Here is a 15,993-nt window from a genome sequence, read left to right on the forward strand (position 1 = left end):
CAAGGAAACATCACATTTTAATGAATGTCTTTAGTGGTTATCACTCAAGCAGCCATTTTAAAAGGACAGAAATATTTGTCACATATTTTTATTTACAGATTTCACTTTTTTATTGTTTAATGATACATGGTGCAGTGAATACATAATGGATGTGATACTGCCACCTCTTGGTTATGTAAATGAGGTGCTCTGCAGTCATAATTCTCTGTCTTCAAATTGGAAAATGCAAGTGCTTGAAAGTCAAGGAAGCCTTTTCTATTTTGGTTTGGCAAAACAGTTGTAAATAAATATCTATGCGTGTGTGTGAATGCTCTTCATAGAGCCTCTATAAAGTACATTATCTATGCATTAAAAGATATCTGCACTTACAAAATAAAAGTGACAGTGACATTTTGGGCTGAAGCTTCCAGAAAACAATGTTCAGACTTGGAATAAGTTTAAAATTGTTTAGAGTGTCCTTTATTCAATCAAGATCAAGTTAATTCAATCTTTCCTTAACTATAACCTAAGGCATAGAAATCCAATCATTTTCTGTTTTCTCTCTCTTTTTAAAAGAGCATTCCCTCCTCATTTTAATCAATTTTAATCACTTTAGCAAGGTATTAGATAACCAGATTACAGGCTAGAAAAGCTGGCATTTTCTTATTAAGGAAGGTCAAAAACCCTGACTGAAACTGAATTCAGTGCCCCAGGATTAAAAATGCTAAATAACTTTTTTTTCCCCTCTCACTTAGGCAAGAAGGAGCTTATAGAAACAACACATCAAATAATCCTCCTGTGGTTAGGTAGATGCTAAGATCAATTACCTATTTCAACAGGAATGGCAAGAAGTAGCCACAGCAGAACACTGGATAAGTGTTTTACTATTTTAATAACAACTCTCGTTTCTACCATACTTTATATTTTACACAGCCCTTCCATATCCACCAGCTCACGTGATCAGATAGTCAGTTTCCTTGGCAGTAGGAGCACATAATGCAGTCATGAAGGACCCACTGCCTCTTGTCTGTCAGGTAGTCAATGGTGCTCTTAGTCCATCAAGAATAATGTGAATGTGCTGTCGTCCAGACACAAAGGTGACCCTGCCGACGGAGGCTGGATGTGCACTTGTGACTGGTGTGGGCAGTAAGGATCATCATACACGTCTGCTGGCCTGTTTCCCCTGGCAACAAAACACTGGATCAGGATTGGGGACAGAGTGTATAACTCTAGAATAGGTTATATGCTATGTAAAAGCCTGAGGGAGGAAAAAAAAAAAAAACCTCGAAATTGAGACCTTAGAGACTGGCTTCCCTGGTGGCTCAGTTGGTAAAGAACCTGCCTGCAATGCAGGAAACTGCCCGCAATGCAGGAGTCGCAGGTTCGATCCCTGGGTGGGGAAGATTCGCTGGAGGAGGGCACGACAACCCACTCCAGTATTCTTGCCTGGAGAATCCCCATGGACAGAGGAACCTGGCAGGCTACAGTCCATAGGGTCACAAAAGAGTCAGACTTGACTGAGCGACTAAACCACCACCACCATCACCAAGTGTCCTGAGAAGATATGTGAATGGGTCACTTGGCAAATGGGTGGCAAAGCAGGATCAGAAGCTGAGCCCTCCACCCACAAGTCCAATCCCGTCCCTTCCCTCCATGCTGGGTCTGTGCTCTTTAGTCCTGGCTTCTGCTTACCGGTGTCTTTAGTTGTGGAAGGTGACATCTGATCTCTTCAGGGTGGCTTTACAATTATAAGTGGTAAAGGCTCTTAAGCTCCACCCCTTACTCAGTGCCCTGATCAGTGAATCCTCTTGGCTTCAGGGAATGACTACAGGTCCAGGGGCAGCTCCAAGGTCAGGGCTACTTTTCAAATCCAGGACGGAACCTTGTGTGGTCTTCGAAATAAGTGAGCAGAGCTCAAATGATCATCTCAGACAACTCACCAAAAAGCAAGTGCAAGAACATGGCCTTTAATTTTCCATAGCCGATGGACAAGGTGCTACCCAGAGAGAAGCAGAGATGTGTCTGGCGCAAGTCTCCCAGCAGAACTGTGGTCTAGAGGAGCCTGGGTCTTCGCCGGAGCACCCGGACCCCTGCATAATGGCTCTAGTGCCTCGCCTGACAGGGCAGTGGGGAGGAAGACCTATTACAGACTGAGAGGAAATCTGAGGCTAGAGGGTGCTCCATAGAGGTTCCATAACCTTGAAGAGATGGTCACTGTGCAAGGTGGCAGCTGGAAGACAGGGGACTCATTTGCTTAAATCGAATTTCCAGCGCTAGCAGCTTTCTCCATCTTCCCACCGTTCTCCGTGATGGGCCTGACACCTGAACCACTGCCGTGAAGATTTCAAGCTATCCAAATAAGTTAGAGCTCCGCACATGTTCTGTTCTCCTGGCCCGATAATTAGCCCCCGGACCTCAACCTGTGGAAGAACACGATTTGTGTGTTCGAGCAGCTCCCAGTTTACACCGGCCACGGAAGCTGCCGAGAGGCTCAGCAAAGAGAATCTGGATGACAGGTGTTTCATGCTGTAATTCTGCACTGACCTCCGAAGCAGCGATTATGGCAGCAACTATGATCCGGGAAGGGACTCTTTCTGTTATTTGGCACCCATATAGAGTTGGAAGATTCCGACTGCAGTGCGGGAGACCTGGGTTCGATCCCTGGGTTGGGAAGATCCCCTGGAGAAGGGAAAGGCTCCCCACTCCAGTATTCTGGCCTGGAGAATTCCATGCTGTATAGTCCATGGGGTCGCAAAGAGTCGGCTGCGACTGAGTGACTTTCACTTCACTTTAGAGTTGGAAAGAGAAGGGGTCTGAACTTCTGCTAATGAGGTCTCAGTCAGTCAAAGGGAAGAGAGAGCTTTGTGTATGTGTGATGTGGAAAATGTATGTGAGCGCCTCCTTGGAATGATGTGAGAGTGTGGAGGTGTTTTTGGTGGGCCCGTGTGTTGTGTGTCTGTGGATGTCCTGTTCGTCTGGGCAAAGCACTGTGAAGGGAGAGGGTAGGATGTGTGTGGTGTGTATGCTGATGGGGCCTGGAGAAGGAACTCTGGAGGAGAGAGACTTAGAATTCAGTAGTGGGATGGCTGAGGGACACTAGAGGAGCTTGATAGTTAGGGCTTTCTGGGACCCTGGAATCAGACAGTAGCCTAATCAGAAATTCTAGATCTTTCTTAGCTGGCAGACAACTGATAAATAGCTACAATTTCTTAAGCATTTACCATGTGCTAAGGTCCCATGTGCTAAGGTCTTTCCAAACATGTGTTCATTTGGCTCCCCTAACAATGCTGTGAAGTAGGCACTACTACCTCCCAGTTTCTGCAGATGAAGAAACTGAAGCACAGAGTGCTTAAATACCTTCCCTCGGGCCACTTAGCTAGTAAATGGCAGAGCCAGAATTTGAACCCAGGCTACAGGGCTCCATAGCCTCTGCTCTTTGCCACAATTATCTATAGTCTCTTACCTGTCATCTTCCTGTCAAAACCCACTCATTCTGAAGACCTCCTTTTATAGCTGTGAAAATGGGAGCCTGGGGAGAAGCAGATTGCCTCGGATCTTTGGTAGAGCCCAGCATTTCCAGCGCTCTGGTCTGTCCTTGATGTTTGGCAGCCAGCCTCCTGGGGTGGGCGGGGTCATCTTTTCCTTGAGCATCAAACACAGTTCTGGCCCTGCTGTCAGTAGCAGCCAGTCAGAAACAAAGTCCCTTTGCTGGTTTGAAGGCAAATGGAATCATTCCATTTTGCTTCCCTTTTGTCATTAATATTGTGAATGAGGGTATATTTTGCTTAAGGCTGCACAACCCCTTGCAAAGTACTCCAATCTCTCAGCCTTGGAGTATTAGGGAGAAAGCGAGTTTGACAGATCTAGTGAAACACCTCAGAGGACACTAATCCAGGAGGGTTATTGCCTATTTTTTTTAATAGCCAAAGTGCTAAGGTAGGATCTGTGATAAGACCAGAAGCTAAGCCATAGGAATATGAAGATTCATTTATGAATGGTTCTTGGTGATATGACAAAATGAAACGAAATATAAGAAACTGTAAAATTGCTTTTTAACTTTAAATTTTACGCTGTGTAGCCATGTGTATATGATAAGCAAAACAGAGCCACAAATGGATGATCAATGTTTTTGACCATCTTAATGGCCAAATGGTATGTACTGCTTGGGTCTTGGGATCATTTGTACACAGATTAGGCAAGGCTGCCTACCTCCAAGATGTGCTGCTTGGGGATGAACTAGCCTGAGCAGTGGTTGTGAGATATCCCCTCCCTAAACTATTTTTCTACTAAATTGGAAATATGATGTTTTTAACCAAGAAGCAAATTCTAGACTTGGAAGAAATAGATACAAAGCCCAGCTTGTAAATCAGGAATGCACATTATGCACTTTATTCTGGAAATATAGCAAATGAGCCCCAAAATGAACTCATTATTTAAATCAGTGGATGAGCCAACTTTCCAGAAAATGGTCAAAACAACTATGGAGGATAAGAGAAAGCTTATTTAAGAGCATGACCTTCAAATATATGTACATGTATATATATACACACACACAGTGGAATACTACTCATCCATAAAAAAAGAATGAAATGACATTTGGAGCAACGTGGATGGACCTAGAGATCATACTAAGTCATAAAGAGAAAGACAAGTACCATATGATACCACTTATATGTGGAATCTAAAATAAGACACAAATTAACTTAACTATGAAACAGAAACAGACTCACACACATAGAGAACAGAATTGTTGTTGCCAAGGGGGAAGGGAGTAGGGGAGGGATGGATGAGAATTTGGGATTAACAGATGCAAGGTATTATATAGAGAATGGATAAACAACAAGGCCCTACTGTATAGCACAGGGAACTATGTTCAATATCCTGTGGTTAATTATAATGGAAACAAATATGAAAAAGAATATATATATATGCATATATCTGTACATATATTGGGTTGGCCAAAAAGTTCATTGAGGTTTTTCAATAAGATGTTACAAATTTTTTGACCAATCTAATATATGTCACATATACATGTACATGGCAGCTCAGTGGTAAAGAATCTGCCTTTGATGCAGGAGACTCAGGTTTGATCCCTGGGTCAGGAAGAGCCCTGAAGAAGGAAATGGCTACCCACGCCAAGTATTCTTGCCTGGAGAATTCCATGGACAGAGAAACCCGGTGGGCTACAGTTCATGGGGTCACAAAGAGTTGGACACTATTGAATGACTAACACTTTCTCTTTCATATACACACACACATATATATTCTTTTTCATATTCTTTTCTACATACAACCCAATATATTTATACACAGAGAGAGAGAGATAACTGAATCACTTTGCTTTACACCAGAAACTAACAAAACATTGTGAAACAAGTAAACTTCAAAAATAATTTTTTTAAAAAAAAAGCACAACCATCAAAAATGGCTAGGCTCTCCACCGCACACTAGCTAACAGGATAGAAGACTGGCAGTTCTGGTGAGTACAGTTTCCTGTAGTTTTTTTTTTTTCTCCCAATGTTTACTGTCTCTTTATTTAGGTTTTTGGTTACTGCACTCGGTAAAACGTTCTCATACACTTTTCTTGCAATTATATATGCTGCCACTAGTTGGCAGTAGGCATATCAGTATTCTGGGAGGTGTGTGTTTTGCCTGTGTCTCAGGTAAGAAGTCATCTATTATAGTTCGAATTTTTTGAGAATTTCTTTTCTTTTTTTTTTTACTTTACAATATTGTATTGGTTTTGCCATACATTGATATTAATTCGCCACGTTCCTGTAGTTTTTTTTCAAAAGCTTTTAGTAGAAGTTATGCCAGGGTAACTGCCCATTTCTGGGTCGAAATGGAGGGGAGGTGGAAGATTGACAGCAGCTTCTGACACACAGGAGCAATACTATTTTAAACACTTTTTTTCCTTTTTTTTAAACAATGACAAGAATTTAATATCACTTGTCAACAAATAGAAGGACAAGAGAAAGATGAAGATAAGCAATTAGGAAGTTAGACACAGTTGCAAATTCCTCCCTAATATTTCCAGTTCTAATTTTTGAAGTGTTAGGCTAATGTGCAGAAAGACAATAGATTTGTAGCTGAGAAATGATGCTCCTGAGATCTTAATTGTTATTTAAAATAATGAGAACTGCACAAGAACTTGAAAATATAAGAGTGGTTATTTAATCATTTTGATAGTTTCCAACACCAGAAATGTCACACATTCTCTGCAAAGTTTTATGTTTCCTTTGATCTATTTCTTTGTGGATTCCCTAACTCCAACAGTTATTTCTTAAATAATCACTCCTGCTTATTCTGTTAAATAGAAAAATTTTAAGCTATTGTACACAAATCTTGGGAAGAATAAACAGTTACCCTGATCCCCAAAGCTTGAATAACACTCATGAGTTCTGTTCAGTCACGTCTGACTCTTTATGACTCCATGGACTGTAGCCCATCAGGCTCCTCTGTCCTTGGAGGTTTTCAGGCAAGAATACTGAAGTGGGGTGTCATTTCCTTCTCCAAGGGGTCTTCCCTACCCAGGGATCAAATCTGGGTCTCCTTTGTCTCCTGCATTGGCAGGTGGATTCTTTACTACTGCACCACCTGGGAAGCCCAAATAGCACTCAAATATATTTGCTGGAGCAGCCATGAAGACAGACCCCATGACAAGGTAAGAGAAACCCAAGTAAGATGGTAGGCACTGAGAGAGGGGATCAGAGGGCAGAAAGACTGAAACTACAATTACAGACAACTAGCCAATCTGATCACATGGACCACAGCCTTGTCTAACTCAATGAAACTAAGCCATGCCATGTGGGGCCACTCAAGATGGTCAGGTCATGGTGGAGAGGTCTGACAGAATGTGGTCCACTGGAGAAGGGAATGGCAAACCACTTCAGTATTCTTGCCTTGAGAACCCCATGAACAGTATGAAAAGGCAAAAAGATAGAACACTGAAAGATGGGCTCCCCAGGTCAGTAGGTGCCCAATATGCTACTAGAGACCAGTGGAGAAATAACTCCAGAAATAATGAAGGGATGGAGCCAAAGCAAAAACAACACCTAGCTGTGAATGGGACTGGTGAGGGAAGCAGGGTTCGATGCTGTAAAGAGCAATATTTCATAGGAACCTGGCATGTTAGGTCCATGAATCAAGGCAAATTGAAAGTGGTCAAACAGGAGATGACAAGAGTGAACATTAACATTCTAGGAATCAGTGAACTAAGATGGACTGGAATGGGTGAATTTAACTCAGATGACCATTATATCTACTACTGTGGGCAGGAACCCCTTAGAAGAAATGGAGTGACCATCATAGTCAGCAAAAGAGTCCAAAATGCAGTACTTGGATGCAATCTCAAAAATGAAAGAATGATCTCTGTTCATTTCCAAGGCAAACCATTCAATATAACAGTAATCCAAGTCTATGCCCCAACCAGTAACGCTGAAGAAGCTGAAGTTGAATGGATCTATGAAAACCTACAAGACCTTCTAGAACTAACACCCAACAAAGATGTCCTTTTCATTATAGGGGACTGGGATGCAAAAGTAGGAAGTCAAGAAACACCTGGAGTAACAGGCAAATTTCGCCTTGGAGTACAGAATGAAGCAGGGCAAAGGCTAAGAGAGTTCTGCCAAGAGAACACACTGGTCATAGCAAACACCCTCTTCCAACAACACAAGAGAAGACTCTACACATGGACATCACCAGATGGTCGACACCGAAATGAGATTGATTATACTGTTTGCAGCCAAAGATGGAGAAGCTGTATATAGTCAGCAAAAAAAAAAAAGAAGAAGAAGAAGAACAGGAGCTGACTGTGGCTTGGATCATGAACTCCTTATTGCCAAATTCAGACTGAAATTGAAGAAGGTGGAGAAAGCCTCTAGACCATTCAGGTATGACCTAAATCAAATCCCTTATGATTATACAGTGGAAGTGAGAAATAGATTTAAGGGACTAGATCTGATAGACTGAGTGCCTGAAGAACTATGGATGGAGGTTCATGACATTGTACAGGAGGCAGGGATCAAGACCATCGCCAAGAAAAAGAAATGCAAAAAAGCAAAATGGCTGTCTGAGGAGGCCTTACAAATAGCTGAGAAAAGAAGGGAAGCAAAAAGCAAAGGAGAAAAGGAAAAATATACCCATTTGAATGAAGAGATCCAAAGAATAGCAAGGAGAGATAAGAAATCCTTCCTCAGCGTTCAGTGCAAAGAAATAGAGGGAAACAACAGAATGGGAAAGACTAGAGATCTCCTCAAGAAAATTAGAGATACCAAGGGAACATTTCATGGAAAGATGGGCTCAATAAAAGACAGAAATGGTATGGACCTAACAGAAGCAGAAGATATTAAGAAGAGGTGGCAAGAATACACAGAAGAACTGTACAAAAAAGATCTTCATGGCCCAGATAATCATGATGGTATGGTCATTCACCTAGAGCCAGACATCCTGGAATGTGAAGTCAGTGGGCCTTAGGAAGCATCACTATGAACAAAGCTAGTGGAGGAGATGGAATTCCAGTTGAGCTATTTCAAATCCTGAAAGATGACTCTGTGAAAGTGCTGCACTCACTATGCCAGCAAATTTGGAAAACTCAGCCGTGGCCACAGGACTGGAAAAGGTCAGTTTTCATTCCAATCCCAAAGAAAGGCAATCCCAAAGAATGCTCAAACTACTGCACAATTGCACTCATCTCACACGCTAGTAAAGTAATGCTCAAAATTCTCCAAGCCAGGCTTCAGCAATACATGAACTGTGAACTTCCAGATGTCCAAGCTGGTTTCAAAAAAGGTAGAGGATCCAGAGGTCAAATTGCCAATATCCGCTGGATCATCAAAAAAGCAAGAGAGTTCCAGAAAAACATCTCTTTCTGCTTTATTGACTATGCCAAAGCCTTTGACTGTGTGGATCACAATAAGCTGTGGAAAATTTTGAAAGAGATGGGAATACCAGACCACCTGACCTGCCTCTTGAGAAATCTGTATGCAGGTCAGGAAGCAACACTTAGAACTGACATGGAACAACAGACTGGTTCCAAATAGGAAAAGGAGTATGTCAAAGCTGTATATTGTCACTCTGCTTATTTAACTTATATGCAGAGTACATCATGAGAAACACTGGGCTGGAGGAAGCACAAGCTGGAATCAAGATTGCCGGGAGAAATATCAATAACCTCAGATATGCAGATGACACCACCCTTATGGCAGAAAGTGAAGAAGAACTAAAGAATCTCTTGATGAAAGTGAAAGAGGAGAGTGAAAAAGTTGGCTTAAAGCTCAACATTCAGAAAACTAAGATCATGGCACCTGGTCCCATCACTTCATTGCAACTAGATGGAGAAACAGTGGGAACAGTATCAGAATTTATTTTTCTGGGCTCCAAAATCACTGCAGATGGTGACTGCAGCCATGAAATTAAAAGGCACTTACTCCTTGGAAGGAAAGTTATGACCAACCTAGACAGCATACTAAAAAGCAGAGACATTACTTTGTCAACAAAGGTCCATCTAGTCAAGGCTATGGGTTTTCCAGTAGTCATGTATGGATGTGAGAGTTGGACTATAAAGAAAGCTGAGCACCGAAGAATTGATGCTTTTGAACTGTGATGTTGGAGAAGACTTTTGAAAGTCTCTTGGACTGCAAGGAGATCCAACCAGTCCATCCTAAAGGAGATCAGTCCTGGGTGTTCATTGGAAGGACTGATGTTGAAGCTGAAACTCCAATACTTTCACTACCTGATGCAAAGAGCTGACTCATTTGAAAAGACCCTGATGCTGGGAAGGATTGAGGGCAGGAGTAGAAGGGGACGACAGAGGATGAGATGGTTGGATGGCATCACCGACTCAACGGACATGGGTTTGGGTGGAGTCTGGGAGTTGGTGATGGACAGGGAGGCCTGGCCTGCTGTGGTTCATGGGGTCTCAAAGAGTTGGACATGACTGAACAGCTGAACTGAACTGAGCTGATATTTAAATATGCGTTCTCATTTGTCTCTATAAGGCAAACACCTTGTCTATAAGGTAGATGCTTATTTCCATTTAACAGATTAAAAAAGCTGAGTCCCCAAGACTTTAAGTGACTTATTAAGATCATCTCCTAAGTGGTAGAGCTAAATGTAAGTCACGTTTCTGACTCTACCATTCTATACCTAAAGGATGTCTGACCGCACAGCGACTTTCAATATGTAACTCACATGTTTGACACTGGTTTTTGGAGTGCAGACTACCATTTAGCGAAGTGAACTGGCCATTCATCTTCACATTCACCTTCACTCCAACAAGGGGGAATCGGTGGTGGGGTGGGGGTGGGGGGACTGGGAAGGATTGTGTGCGATCACAGCTTCCCCTGGATTCAGCGGGCCAGATGCATAGTTTGTGAGGCCAAGTGCAAAATGCAAATACAGGGCTCTTTGTTCAAAAATCCATAAGCATTTCAAGACAGCAAGAACAGAGCATTCAACCAAGTCCAGGGCCCTTCTAATCACAGAACCTGTGCCAACACAGGTTGCTTGTCTGGCGGCTGGCCCTGGCCCCATCCAGAACACTAACTGTGAGTGTTCAGAAGACTTTTTTCTCAGGGACTACTCCATTAGGAAAATGACCAGAGACTGCCTACGAGAAACTGCCAGGGAAGTTTCTGTTTCCTCAAATGTATATTTGAGGAAAATAAGCAAAATGTAAGGTGAAAAGAATAATCGACCCTCCAATAAAAGAAACAGGAGACATCTGTGCAAATACAGATGAGAGTGACAAGAGTTGATCAAATATGATGGCAGACAAATAGTAGGTACTCAGAGAATATCTGTCAAAAGACTAACAGGATGGAAGCTGTGTTTAGTCACATACCTCCCCCATCCCCTAACTTCAACAGGTATTGTATTATAGAGAGCTGAGAATGCACAGCTTATGTAAGTGATGCCCAGGAGCTCAGAACCTGGGGTCAACATCTTGGAGGAACAAGCAGTTTCCTACTACATAGAATTCTCCAAAGGCATGGCCAGGACAGTTTCTCAATGCTCCCACTTTCCCTGGGATGCATGCCTTTAGTGTCAGTCACAGAGTTTGTCACACCCCACTGATGGCTCTGATCAAGGATTCTATAGGGTTGCTGCTGCTGAAACAAAACGTTACCTGGAAGCTGGGACTGAGGCACTAAATAAGAGGAACAAAGAATAGCTCCTTTCCAGCTAAAATTGAAAATATTATCTTGAGAGCCAGTTAAGACTTCAGACACAGGAATGAGGCCAACTTAAATCTGAAATCCCCCTTTGCTATTTTGAACTTTGTGATCTTGTCTACATTGCTAATCTTTCTAGCATCAATTTCCTTTCATGTAAAATGAGGATAATACCAACAACATTAGGATGCTGTTAAGGAATTAGTGAGATCATTAAAGTGTGTAAGTTGCTTAGCACCTGTGCCTGGCAATTGATAAACATATACTAAATACAACTACTATAATTATTGGAAAAATTAAATAAGTATTGCCCATGTTAGGTCCAGATCTTAAAGACTATTTTATATCTTTATAAAAAGTGTAATGATCCTAAATATATCAACAGTGTATGTTCTTGGGATGTCAAATCAAAGGTTTTTAAATATTAGTGGGCCTTTGAACAGATTACATGATTTTGAGCTAAGTTGCTTCAATTATGTCTGACTTTTGTGACCTTACGGACTAAAGCCCTCCAGGCTCCTCTGTCCATGAGATTCTGTAGGCAAGAATACTGGAGTGGGTTGCCATGCCCTCCTCCAGGGGATCTTCTGGACCCAGGGATCAAACCAGTGTCTCTTACATCTCCTGCATTGTCAACTGGGTTCTTTACTACTAGGGCCACCTGAGAAGACCCTTACATGTTTCTGGTGTAGTTTAGAGAGAGTTTGGGGAGTGGTGACAAAAGTGTCAGCACAGCATTTTATTTTAAACTCTATACCTTTTGGGTTATTTTGATAAGTTTTCAATTAAAATGCACTCATTTAATATGTAGTTTTAATATGACATGGAACAACAGACTGGTTCCAAATAGGAAAAGGAGTACATCAAGGCTGTATATTGTCACTCTGCTTATTTAACTTATATGCAGAGTACATCATGAGAAACTCTGGGCTGGAGGAAGCACAAGCTGGAATCAAGATTGCTGGGAGAAATATCAATAACCTCAGATATGCAGATGACACCACCCTTATGGCAGAAAGTGAAGAGGAACTAAAGAGCCTCTTGATGAAAGTGAAAGAGGAGAGTGAAAAAGTTGGCTTAAAGCTCAACATTCAGAAAACTAAGATCATGGCACCCGGTCCCATCACTTCATGACAAATAGATGGGGAAACAGTGGAAACAGTGGCTGACTTTATTTTGGGGGGCTCCAAAATCACTGTAGATGGTGATTGCAGCCATGAAATTAAAAGACACTTGCTCCTTGGAAGGAAAGTTATGACCAACCTAGACAGCATATTAAAAAGCAGAGACAGTACTTTGCCAACAAAGGTCCTTCTAGTCAAGGCTATGGTTTTTCCTGTAGTTATGTATGGATGTGAGAGTTGGACTATAAAGAAATCTGAGCACCAAAGAATTGATTCTTTTGAACTGTGGTGTTGGAGAAGACTCTTGAGAGTCCCTTGGACTGCAAGGAGATCCAACCAGTCCATCCTAAAGGAGATCAGTCCTGGGTGTTCATTGGAAGGACTGATGTTGAAGCTGAAACTCCAATACTTTGGCCACCTGATGTGAAGAGCTGACTCATTTGAAAAGACCCTGATGCTGGGAAAGATTGAAGGCAGGAGGAGAAGGGGACGACAGAGGATGAGATGGTTGGATGGCATCACCGACTCAATGGACATGGGTTTGGGTGGAGTCTGGGAGTTGGTGATGGACAGGGAGGCCTGGCCTGCTACGGTTCATGGGGTCACAAAGAGTCGGACATGACTGAGCAACTGACTGAACTGAACTGAATGACAGTTATATAGATAACTGTAATGACAATCATGTGAAATAATTTATATATAAGATTTAAGTCTGGAAGAGAATATGGAAAATAAAAAGGATTGCACTGTCAGGGACAAGAGCTTATTTTTAAATGTTCAGTTTAATGTTGTAGAATTGTTAATTTAGCAATAAGTAGTATTTTATGTATATTTAAGTTTAGAAAAGAAAAGAGATTCCCAGTCATATAAGATAGTTTTACTCATGCATAATTAAAAGAAGAAATCAACATTTGCCTTGTTCTTATATTTCCTTTAAAACATGAAACTGGAAGAAGAGGTCAAATATCCCAAATCACTAAAGACTTGCCTATTGATTTTAAGTAAACAACATCCTTTGATCTTTGCTTTTAAAATGTAGTGTATTGTTTTCCATAAATACCCACACCAAAACAACAGCTGTGGTTTTATTCATTTCTTCCTGAAATCCTTAGCTCCAGGCTTTGGCTCTATATGCACATCAATGTAATCATCCCCCCAAGATCACTACAACTAACAGCCTACACCTGGAAATCAAAAGAATCCTTCTACAATAAAAGACTTTTTGGTACAGTTTACCCACTCCTCTTCCTTTCAAAGTCCTCAGTTGTATTCAAGTGGCTGTAGACTAAGGCACAAACTCCATATTTAATGTGTCCTTGTGGTCTTTCACAGTTGGGCTCCTCTTTCTTCTATGTTATCTCCTACAACCTCACAGTAAACTAAACCTTTCTCTATTGTTTCTCCCAGCCTGACATACACTGTACTTCCTTGTTTCCTAGCTACTTTTTGAAGAAACAGCTTGAGACCAGCACTCTTTGGGAAAGCCCTCCCTTTCTCTTCAGGCCCTTGGGGATCTCTGCTTTCACTGCCTCCTCTGCATGTACCTCCTATGTACCTGAACATTCTTGGCCTTGAGCGCTTGCTTGATCTCTATCATGCCACTGATGCCGCCTCTTTTCCCCTTCCAGCAGGGCAGGCAAACATCAGTGTAGTTTGTTGATGATGATGAGAGTAGAGCAATGATTGTGGGGGGGGGGGGGGGGAAACAACTGATGGATAAATGGTAGGAATCTTTCCCCTTCATGTATCCTAAGTTCTTACCAACAGTTTCAGCTTGAAGCATATGACTGCATTCTTTTTTTTTTTTTTTTGATTGCATTCTTGCTGCCGTGTAACTTGTAATTGTCCTCATAGTTTTCTTATATGGGTGCTACCTTCCCCCCACAAATCTCAGTGCACCAAAGACAAGACTCTGTTGGTCTTCATCCTGCTTAGTAATATTGGATTTAGCAGGGCCAACTAAAGGTTCAGTTATGTCTTTGTGCATAAGTAACTATAAATAACCAAGAAAGGAGGTCTGGACAGCCCCTGAAAGGGAAGGGTATTAACCTAACCCCCTTGATTCCTCCTTCCAAGTTTGAGTATTTTTGTTGGCTATGGCACATCTGGTAGCTTGGCACAAAAGACATTTCTTAATAAAAAGTTTAATGCCCTCCCCACGCTATGGGTGTATGAGTGGGGGTCATGGTGGTGGAATGTTTTTGGAAGATAAGGTGTTACACTTGAGGTTGAAAGCAATTTAGGCCAAAATACATTTAATCCAGGAGAGTTTTGCAGGGAAAGCTAGATCAAAGGTAGAACTGGGACACCAATATGTTATCGTAAGGAAAGTCCTGGATGAGAATTCAGGAAATCTGGGCTCTTATCCCTGTGCATGGATCCATCTCCTCAAACCTCTAAGCTTAATTTTTTCATTTGTAAAATTAGAGGCTTGGTCTTGCTAAGGTTTATATTAGAATCGCTGGATTCTTGAGACGCAATCAGATACAAAAACCCTCCCTTCCAACATCTATATCAATGGGCCAGTGAGCCACTGTTTGTGTACCTCCTGTGAATGGGATCTATGAACCTCTCTAGGAAGCCCATTTGTTTTAATGCAACTTTGATTCTTGGGCAGTTTCATTTTCTCAAATGATATCCTTTCTAGCTGTACACCTGAATTTTGATGAGATGCCTGGGATAATCTGGCAGACCAAATAGCACAAGGGAATGGACAGTGTGATGTATGTGTGTGTGCTCAGTTGCTCAGTTGTGTCCAACACTCTGCAATCCTCTGGACTGTAGCCCACTGGGCTCCTCCATCTGTGGGATTCTCCAGGCAAGAATACTGGAGTGGGTTGCCTCCTCCAGGGGATCATCCCAACCCAGGGATCAAACTTGGGTCTCCTGTGTTTCCTGCATTGGCAGGCAGATTCTTTCACTGCTGAGCCACCTGGGAAGCCCTGGCAATGGGATAGAGGGGAAGAAATCAGCAACCTGTAAGAAGTGAATTTACAAGAGGGAAAGGGAAGAAGAGGATAAAAATATCAAATATGACACAGAGAGGGTCAAAATAAGCATATCAAGAAGCTGCTAAGGCCAGGAGGATGAGCCCGCCAAAGAAAGTTACATTTTAGTGATGTGGGGTAGGCCACAAGGGTCTTCAGTGGCAGCGGCAGCTACTCCCACATCCTCCATTTCCTTAGCACATCACCGAACACGAATCAGCTCTCAAGGAAACCTGAAACCTAGTTCAGGACCTGTGGTACTGTGTTTGCTTCCTGTTGGGATTTATCTAATATGGCAAAGTATCTAAATGACTAAGCATCTTGAAAAATTCTAACAAATTTTGTTGTTGTTCAGTTGCTCAGTTGTGTCTGACTCTTTGCAACCCCATGGACTGCAGCACGCCAAGCTTCCCTGTCCTTCACCATCTCCTGAAGTTTGCTCAAACTCATGTCCGTCAATGATGCCATCCAACCATCTCATCCTCTGTCACCACCTTCTCCTCCTGCCCTTAATCTTTCCAGCATCAGGGTCTTTTCCAATGAGTTGGCTGTTCACATCAAGTGGCCTAAGTATTGGAGCTTCAGCATCAGTCCTTCCGATGAATATTCAGGGTTGATTTCCTTAATCCTAAAGTCCATCCTAACAAATTTAGTTTCAGCAAAACTTCCAGTCACCCAAAGTGCACCTTTTCAGCTTGCTGAGAACCATGATCAGTAGGCACTTGGGCT

Source organism: Cervus canadensis, chromosome X (assembly GCF_019320065.1).
Source record: "Cervus canadensis isolate Bull #8, Minnesota chromosome X, ASM1932006v1, whole genome shotgun sequence".
Lineage (NCBI taxonomy): Eukaryota > Metazoa > Chordata > Mammalia > Artiodactyla > Cervidae > Cervus > Cervus canadensis.